Below are 10,633 nucleotides of genomic sequence, written 5' to 3' on the forward strand. Positions count from 1 at the left end.
GCAGCAGGGTCACAGGGTGGTAGGGAGGCTCCCCGGACACCGCCGATGGACGGCCAACCGCAACTGATTGCACTCGCAACGCCTGCCGGACAACTCAGTCTGTCCTAATGACCTTAATGGAACCTCTTATGTTAAGGGTCATATTGTAGGTGAATTTATATTGAGAATATTTTTTCTAAATTTTGTTTACTTTAGTCTATTATGATTGCTCTAGATATCTACGCTGAATTAATATTTAAGTATCTTTCATATTTTATTCACGTATTTTTCTGTATATTTTTATATGAAAGTTGAGTGTTACCCGCCTGATGGTAACATCAGTTGCAAAACAAAAGCTAAGTTAATAGATAAGCTTGCATGGTTGAGAAAATACATTAATGTATTTTACATAGTTAGCGATCTTCAAAGTATGAAAAAATATTTCAGCTCCGTGAGCTAAGCTAAACTAACGCTTAGTTCGTGTTCGCAGCCTACATTACTGTCAATCCATGAACACATAACAGTGAATTTCAAAACACTCAACACTGCACTGTTTTAATCTAGAATATTAGAAATTATACAGATGTAATTTAAATTAATCTACAAATTTACAGATAAACGATGTTAATACTATCAAGAATCCAAAAATACTTATCTTAACAAAATATTCAAGAAAATACAAAGTATTATGTTGAAGGAAAGGAAACGCTAGACGCAAATTCTAAATAAATCTTGAAGGAAAAGTTCAGAATCTTATCAAGCTATAAAGAAGAGATTGGTAGAATATTATTTTTCATGAAACAGAAATTGTATTATCCAATTACTAAAGAGATTTGAATTTTCGATTGCTGTTTTGGCATTTTATAAATCTTACAACAAAATTGTATGGGATAGATTTTTTTTCATTGGTGGGATATTTTTATATTTCCTTGCAGACGAAACGGATATATATGTCTGTTCTTTGAGTGAATTCACAAAGATAGCGGCCATGATAATTTTATATAAAATATGAGGATTGTAAGACAAAATACTGTTTATTTGTATAGTGTTACACCACTGCATTAGCTTATCCTGTAATCATTTGTTTCTAAATTCAATGAATTTGATAGTAATTTGATATTATCAATATATTATTAATCATAAATCATTTGCTTCTCTAAACAAAGAGGCGCTTATAAAATTTTGTAAGAGATTGCACCATACCAGAAATTGCGCTATTGCCAACTCCGTAATAATTATTTGACTGAAGAAGAAACTGAACAAACAGTGGTCGGCTAAACCATTTAAAAACACAGATCAATAGTACATTAATAACATATTATGGAATAGAGAGAGATCTCAATGCCACGTAATTACACTGTCAATTGTATCGAAGTATTGACAAAGCAAATGTCCTGAACAGATATATTTACCCAGCGAGACATAAAAAACTAAAATGTTCCCCGCAGTCCGGTGTGCAAATATCGTCTGTCCCGCCATTAGAGTGTTTTCCACAGCCATCGACACGGAGATTGCCGATTGAGCGGCAAATATATCCTTCGTTTTAATGTTATAAAGCTGAAGAGTTTATTTGAACTATAATCTCTGGAATTACCGCTCTGATGTCTAAATCTGTTTCTATGAAGCTTCTTTTGCAGGATGCCATTGACTTTTATATTCGGGAACGGACATTTATCCAGACGACCCTGCGATCAATAAGTACTGTAAAATTACATTATGAATCATGACCGTCGCTGTCATGAGTGTCTTATCTGGCAATATTCGACTAGTTTACTAAAATTGACATTGTTAGCTATCCAGATTTTAACCATATGATTAACATTTCCTGTATCAAATGATCTTAATCTATTTGATCCCAAGAATAAACCATTCAAAAAAGTAATTTTTAAGTATATCAAAATTAACTTTGTTCTATTGATCCATCTTCACGATAGATTGATGAAAGTGACTGGGATCCTGTATTGATAACTCTCCGAATAAACGGACGCTATCACGTTCCGATCTGCACTGAGTCGGCGACAATGAACAACACATTCTCCCGGCACAACACACCCCGAGTGTCAACAGTCACTGCGGACACCACTGAGATAGACCCTCGTATTCTTTACTGGTGTAAAGAATTTAAAGTGCTCCCCGGGTCTCAGTAACTGGTCGGTCTAGCATTTATCGCGACCATTAAGCGGATAAACAGCTATTAGTCTGATATCGTGGTGATGAAGGAAGTCGAAGGTGGTTTGACATGAGCTTTTATTTTTTTATACAACACAGTGATTATTGAATGTGATTATAAGTAGGTTGGCTTCCAGATAGAGTATCGACTGACTAGAGACGATCATCCTTGACCTAAATCAGGGATGGCGAATCATAGGTACCCGTGCCAGTGGGGGCACGAGACAAAATAATTCAAACTATACCAAATAAAAAAATTGTTTGGATATAAATAAGGTCGCTAAAACTGGCCCTGGATGACACGTAACTGGCACATAATATATATTTTTTAAATAATGGCCCGTTAATCAATAAAGGTTCACCACACCTGGTCTACATATTGATCTAGATTTAACTTGGTGTACTCCTTCGAAATCCATTCAGCGGTATTTGCGTTAACTTCCAATAAACTTTAAAATTTATAAAAATATAAATTACAATAAGCTATTGTGTATGACTCCATAAACACAATTGCACAGAACAACGAACAACAGAGCGAGCGTAGTTAAAAAATAAATAATATTTTGATATCTGCAGCGTCTGTCACCTCGAAGCGGAAGGATGCACTCACAAGTGCGTCCGGCACGCTGGGACGGGAGGAATGGGACGTGCGTATACTGTAGGCTGTACTGGAAGTAGGCTGTATGAAGAGGAAATTAAATAAATGAGGTGCTAAAAGTTTTTACTAAATTTGCTGGTGAAATAACGCAATATAAATGTACATCTATACACTATGTATGTATGTACCAGCATGTATGTACATAGGCCATGTTATAGTGTACATAAACATGTACATATACAGGTTGTATTGTTACATAGAATATCAAGCGAAGCTAAGTCTTTTATAAGAAAATTTTGCGTGAACAAATCCTTTATTTTTTGTTTGTGGAGAAAAAGAATTCCTAAGATAAAACGATTTTTTTCCTTGTCATACAATTTTCTTATCAAAGTCGCAGTCTAAGCTATTCAAATGGCCGCACACGTAGTCGCAGCTAACTCAATTAATTGGTTTTGCGATAACCTCGAATCAACATTTGATAATCACATCAAGCGCGGCGTCTGAATGCGATCATCATTCTGAGAACTGTTTTCCTACATTCATTGATTTTCCTTAATCTTTAATTATCAGCACTCTGTTGTTAATTAGGGGTCTATATGTGACTGATAGACCTGCCCTCAGCCTCATGTCGCGGTTTTATTGCACTGTCATTAATGACCCGCACTATCTAATCGGGTACAAATACATACGGTCTAACAAACCGCTTGCTTAGCAACAAAAATAAACAAATAATGTGCATCTGACTTCGTTTTCGCTGACATACCAACTACTTAAAAACACTCTCACACCTTTTATCTAAAGTAGGTAGGCAGGGGTGCAGATCCACTTTTCCGCTTTGCATATCCCGCCCTATGTGATAGGGAACGAGGACGCCACCAATCCAATATCACTTTGCCCAACCCGAGGATCAAACCCGACACCTCGGTGATGCAGTCGTACTCAACTACAACTATGCCACCGATGTAGTACTTACAGTTGTAATTACTTAAAGTAGTACAATGCAGTGTTATTTTAGAGCACTCGTATATAAGATGCACGGTAATGTTCTTATCTACTTTAATTCCGTGCAATCTGAAAAAACCGTTAGCAACCATTAATTCTAGACACTACAGATTAGTTTAAATGCGTCTTTAAACTACGACTGCCTCGGTGAAATAGTTCTACCGCATACGCGGTACAGTAGCGCTCTGAGGCCCTGGGTTTGAATCCCGGGTCGGGCAATGATATTTAGGTTTTTTGCTCAGTATCAGCCTGAAGTCTAGAATTTGTGCCCGATATGGCGATAGGCTCGCCCCCTATCACATCATGGGACGGAACACACTCGGCGAAAAGTCGTCGCCTAGTTTCACCTCAGCATATCCCTTCGAGGATAAATGCGTGGTGTATTTGTTTGTTTTTAATGTCCTGAAACAAATGCGTAGCGACCATAAATAATCGTAAGGAAATCTGGATGCCTTCAAAGTTTTCTGTAAGAATTTTGAAGGTATGTGAAGTCTGCCAATCAGCACTAGGCCAGTGTGGAGGCCTAAGGTCAGAAAGTAGAGTAAGCCTGTGCCTAACAGTGGAATAGTATATAAATACAGGGCTGATTATAATTATAACCCTGGGTACGTAACAACAACTAGCCATCATCTAGGAGGATATCTATAATTGACTATAAAACACTTTTTAAATCAGAGAATGAGTAGGTAACCTGATGGTAAATGGTGAGTAGTCGCCATCCAGTTCTCGAAGAAAAGGAACAATAAGGGAAAATATAACGCGTAAGCCAATTACATGGCTGTCGTTTTCTTAACAAACACTATTGGAATTAAATAGGATTATTGGGTACATTCGCGCACGGAATTCGTATTTGCCTTTTATTCGTTGAAAATCCTTAGGGAATGGTCTGGTAAGGCACGTATTGAATGAAATTTAAATAATTTTTAAAACTCTGAATAGAAATTTCCACTATTCTACTTGATATTTATGTAATGTAGTGAAAACTTGTTCGTAGTAACACATCGATATGTATAGATAAAACGTTTTATTCGTAGGTTTCTCGACTGTGAGAGTATTTTTCAACAACGGTAGTGTACGATTTTGTCTATTTCTGCTAGTATACGCACTGTAAGTGTGAAATCTTTAACGGTTATAAAATTTAATATATGACAAATACGCAGTAACACAATGCATTATTAATTCACTACATAATTTTTACTGGCTACAGGAACCTTAAAACGCATATAGTAACAGTTCTGGTCGCAAGCGTACCGTTTCCGGGAAGCAGTATTCAGCTCACGTCGGCCCGCCGGCGGTGTTAGGGCCCGAACTACTCCCTCGGGATTCGATTCCCTACTAACGAACTCTACACTTCTGATCGCCTTCGATACGACGACTGACAGACGGCGAATCCTAATTCCGTTGATAAAAATGACGTCCATAATTTATAAAAAAATAAAAACTGGGAAACCCAAAATTTATATTAAGTTTAGACCATTTCGCGAACTCTGGTAGAAGTATACCAAATAAAAAGGAATCATGCAAATCAGTTCATAAAACTCAGAGAAATCTGCATAGACAAACGAAAATACAAACACACGAATTGAGAACCTTCTCCTTACTTTGGAAGGCGGTTAGTAAAATGTAAACATTATTAACGAGACAGGTGATGTTCGGTTGTGATGATGAACGCCACGTTTGCACAGAAATCGTAAAAAAAAAACTGAATTTTTACTTATCACTATTTCGCTAAGGACGTCTGTCTTGAAATAGATTTACAGTTGCAATGCCAAAAAATCAACAACATCTCATTAGGTTGGACATCTTGGTAGCTTACATGGGCACAATCATTAACACACGAGAAATTAAAATTGATACGACAATCCACTCTGAATATCATCTATGGTAAGTCAGTCGTCCCTTTAATATTTCACTCAGGGCCGATATCGTGATGCGCGTACATATTACGGGTTAATTTGGGAGTGCGCCCCTCGTAACCCTGCATCGGGGCCCGCCATTCCAAGTTTTGACAAAACATTTTAATATCTATAGACCTTATTGAACAGCCCTCATAAGGCATGGTCTGTCAGTGAATTTTGGGGTACATTTAGGGCGTATTATACATGTCATAATACCGTGTTTTGTTGTATCTAATCACAACTATTAAAAAAAGAATAGTAAAATGTAAACAAAAAAATAATAACTTTATTGTTGCTTATGTGACATTTGATCACAATTTTTACAAACAGGTATTTTTTTAGCCAATATAAGTGGTGAGCTCCTTGCAAGGCTGCTCACGTCTGTCGCCTGTGAAGAACTGACACTGCTTGCATGGGTGATGGCAGACCGGAGAGTAGTGGCCGAACTAGACAATAGAAGTTGGTTCGCTATTTATGCAATACGGATCTCAATTGAAGAGAAGATCTTGGAGAGGCCTATGCCAATATTGGTATATATAGGATAGCTAATTAAATATGGTAAGACGTTCACAAGGTCTATAAATAGGTATAGCCTTAAAAGTACTTTTCAAAGTGAGCGATAACGCTTCCTTGTGAGCGTTAGAGGCTTTCAGAGAGGCGATAAAGGGTCTAGAAGAAATTAAGGGCGATGAAGTGATACCAAATTTCATATAAAACTTTCAGTAATTTAGCCGTAAGAACGTAAGAATAATACAAATACAGAGATTTTCGCATTTATAAAACTTATTAGCATAGATGTAAGTTACAACTACGAAAAAGGATAAAACATATGAAACAATAAATATATTTAGAATAAAGTCATTTCGGGAAGCACTAGAAAATAATTGGTTCGCAAAGTGCGCAGTAGATGAAATAAGTTTGAGAACCTAAACATTGCTATTTCCTAACAAAGCCGGAAGAGAGTCTACGTCAGTTTCCATACGACCAGTTGAGTATAACAAAAAAAAAAATCGCGCTCTGGATATACCTTTTTTATTTCTATGCCATGAAATACGTTATTTCGCTACACGGAATTGTATTTGAATTTTAACATCGAAACCATGTTTCTGGATATTTAAAAATACAATGGTTTAGAGCAGGGGTGGCCAACTTGGTAAGACCCAAGATCTACTTTTCACTGATGATACTCTGCGCCATCTACCAAGCTGCATACATCTTGAAATCTTAAATGAAACAACATAGTTCAGCACACAATTTATTATTATTTTGATTAAAAAATAATACAAATCGATGCGTGCAGCAGTTAGTGATTAGGTATGATGCGCGGTCTGATCTACTTATTTATATTTTTGCCTTGCCACGATCGACTAGACTTGTTGTCGCGATCGACCACTCGATCGCGATCGACCGGTTGGCCACCCCTGGTTTAGAGTAACGAAATGTTTTATATTTTTTATATAGTTACAGCGTTTATTATCAGACGAACGCCCGGTCGTCATTTCGTTGTTTAAAAATAAATGAATTCAAAATGTATTTATCTCCTGTCGACAGAGCCCAAAATTCCGTATTTTAATTCGCATTCACAAAATGAAAGGCCACAAATGCGTCGCTATCAAACGATCGTCATCATTCGGCAGCGACTCGATTAAAACGAATAATTATCGAATCGAATGAATTTCGATTTAATTGAACTCGTCAAGATCAGTTTAAATCGAGTAATCAATTGGATTCGAGAATTAATCGATTCTAAATGAGATTGGTAAGCGGATGAGTTGTGTAAATATAATTTGCATTTTGCACCCTATTAACAAAAAGCTTTGAGAACACAATGTAGTCTCGACCGTGTTAGAGCAGCTTTTTTGAGAAGAAATCAATAGACAGTCACTGACTGCAGAATTTCATTTATAATTCTATTCATATTATATTCTTGTGGCACAAATACATTAGGATCCGTATTCACAAACGTTCCTTGGCTAAGTACGAGGCAATGCCGTGTTAACAATTCTGTTATTTAGTGCTTCGACATGTCAGTGTTCACAGTGCGTAGACATAGGTCTGATATTTACATACAACTTTACTTTAGTTGGCTGCCAGATAATTGCTGAATAAAGCCAAAGAAAACTATGAGCTTCCGATCCTATACGTTCGTGAACACGGGTAGGTATAAACGAGGGTCTCTCTGCAGGCATTAAAGCTTTTTTTTCTGTTAAGTAACAGTGTGTACACGGGCTAAATTGATTATTTTTAGTGAAGTTTATAAGGTACTGAGCTATACCATTTTATGTTATAAGGTTTGAAGGACAGACAGAGCTGTCTAATCCAAAGTACTGGGTTTTGGTAATGTTTACTTCTAACTTCATGGACGCTTACCACCTCGCAAGCTTCCTTATTTTATTAAGTGACATAAAACTAGGTTTTCTGTAAGACGGTACTCGGCCATTAGAGCTGCCGCGTAATAACTATGAGCTCAGAGAAAAAGTTAATACAAAATTTAATATCCGACCGAAATTGCGACCGCTTGTTACTCCACAAACAACGGCTAATTGTGATGGATCGCTCCTATTCTTTCTCGGAACACAGAATACAGATATAACTAAATGCTGCAAAGCTTTACGTTACAGGATAAATATTTACCGATATTTATCTCGAGCATTGTTATAACAATTTCATGAAATTACCGTTTGGTGTAATTGCAAATTATATTATCTTTTAATTTAATATTTGGTAATATTATTTCGTTTACTAAAAGATTGTATCCAAATATAATATTTGGCAGCAAAGTATTTAATTACCACATAAATATCACTATATTTACGACAATAACCCATCAATTATGAAACGATCTGCCAAGAGATTGTTTAGTATGTTACTCCGAAATTGTTGGCTCTACTAATAAGAGGAGTAAGATCATATATTAAAATATAAATGTGACGTGTGAATCGCCAGCGACATCGCTACGTGACTGCCGCGCGGGTAAATAGTTTATGAAATCGATACACATTTTATCGCTCTTATACGTTCTAAAAATATTCGTTTGTAGCGATGTATTTACGGCCATAGAAAGCTGGATTCTGCATTTAGATAAATAAAAAAATTGTATTTCAGTAACACACACGAACATATGTCTTTTGTCCCCGAAGGAGTAGCCAGAGGCGCAACTAGTACCTTTCTAGTACTTTTCGCCGTGTCCTCCGTTCCATGATGTAGGGGCGAGGCTATCGCCACATATTCCACACTCCGGGCTGACTGACTGAGAAGAAAAACCCAATATAACTTTTCCCGACCAGGGATTCGAATCCGAGACCTCAGAGCAGAAAAGCAAATGGATATGGCGATGTTTATAGCTTATCACATCCTGGGACAAAAAGTATGCAAGAACGGTGTTTGTGCTTCTTTCTGCCTGTCCCTTAGGAGCCCTGGGCCATGCTATTTTCCCGAACAAACGCCAATCGCTAAATTATTCACTCGTTAAACCTAAATTTAATTGTCTTATTTATAAGTACATTTGTATTTTTGTTGTGACAAGGGTCCCCTTCAATTCGACCCCAAACTTAAAGGAACCCTCAGTGTAATTATACAATACTATGCGGGTAAATTAACTGTATAATACTGTAGTTTATATAATTGAGTACAATATATACCAAAGTTTTTAAAAGAGACGAACAGTTTGATCGCTTGATATCGGAATATTTGTTCATAAAAAATACGAATACCGTCCATAATTTGAATGTCATTCAACTATGTACGTAACGTATCGGATTTTAAGACTCATAATGTAATACCACTGTCTACAATGTCTTTTAAGGCAGACTACAAATTATTGGAGTTAGATTTGACATAACATTGGTACATGCTAGACTTTTTATATGCTCTACCGTCTAGTTTAGTAATTAGATATGTTTTCTACATTAAATATAAAAAGCTAACAAGATGCTGCTGTTTTTTACAACGTCTATACATATTATTATAAAACAAAGTCCCTTTTTCTGTCTGTCTGTATGTTATGGTTTTTTCAAAATCTACTGGACGGATTTTTATGACATTTGGTATAGAGATAGTTGAAGACCCAGGGAAGGTTATAGGCTGCTTTCTTTCCCAGAAAAACGTATAGCGGGACTTTTATCCCGGACAACACCTTCACGCGGACGTAGCTGCGAACAAAAGTTAGTTAAATATATAAGCGAACAAGATGTTGCTCTTTTTTACAACATTCCAATAAAGAACAAATAAAATGGCAAACATTTTACAAGAAAATGTTATCTAACATGACACACATTCAACGTCAAAGGATACAAATTACGTTTTCATGTCATGTATTTTTAATACCACCACACCCAGGTGTTTATAAATATTGCAAAGTCTGTGTAAAATGTATTCGATCAAGACAGGGCCGCATTAGCATTGACGTACGAAACTCGTAAATAATAGTCGAATTTCGCTAAAATACGTTGCGAGTCGCAAGCGAAATACGACGGGAGATACTTTACCCGTCACACGGTTAGCTGCAGGGTTGCCACGTGTGAAGGTAATCGGTCCACCTGGCATATAATCTGGGACCTTTAGACCTCAAATTTCTGAGGATCATAACCAAACCAGCTTACCGTATCTGAAGGACGTGTCATAGCTCCAAAGATGGAGGGGAATATGCGGGATATGAAAGATATTACTTCTGTATATATTGTACTAAAAATGTTTTACAAGAATGGATGAACTGATAAATAGCCAAATTTCGCTAAAATACGCAGCGATTCTGAAGCGATTGGCGAAATATCTCACGAGTCGGGTTGCCTCTTGAATTTAAGTAGGCGTGGGAGGTTAAATATTTTTCGAATATTTTGTGTGAGAAAATATTCTGCGTATCAGGGTTGACAAGACTATTGAATAATAATTTGTACATACATAACATACATAACATCACGCATTTTATCCCAGAAGGGGTATGCAGAGGAGCAACTAGGGCACCCACTTTTCGCCAAGTATGTTCCGT

The sequence above is a fragment of the Manduca sexta genome, chromosome 25 (genome assembly GCF_014839805.1).
Source record: "Manduca sexta isolate Smith_Timp_Sample1 chromosome 25, JHU_Msex_v1.0, whole genome shotgun sequence".
Taxonomy (NCBI): Eukaryota; Metazoa; Arthropoda; class Insecta; order Lepidoptera; family Sphingidae; genus Manduca; species Manduca sexta.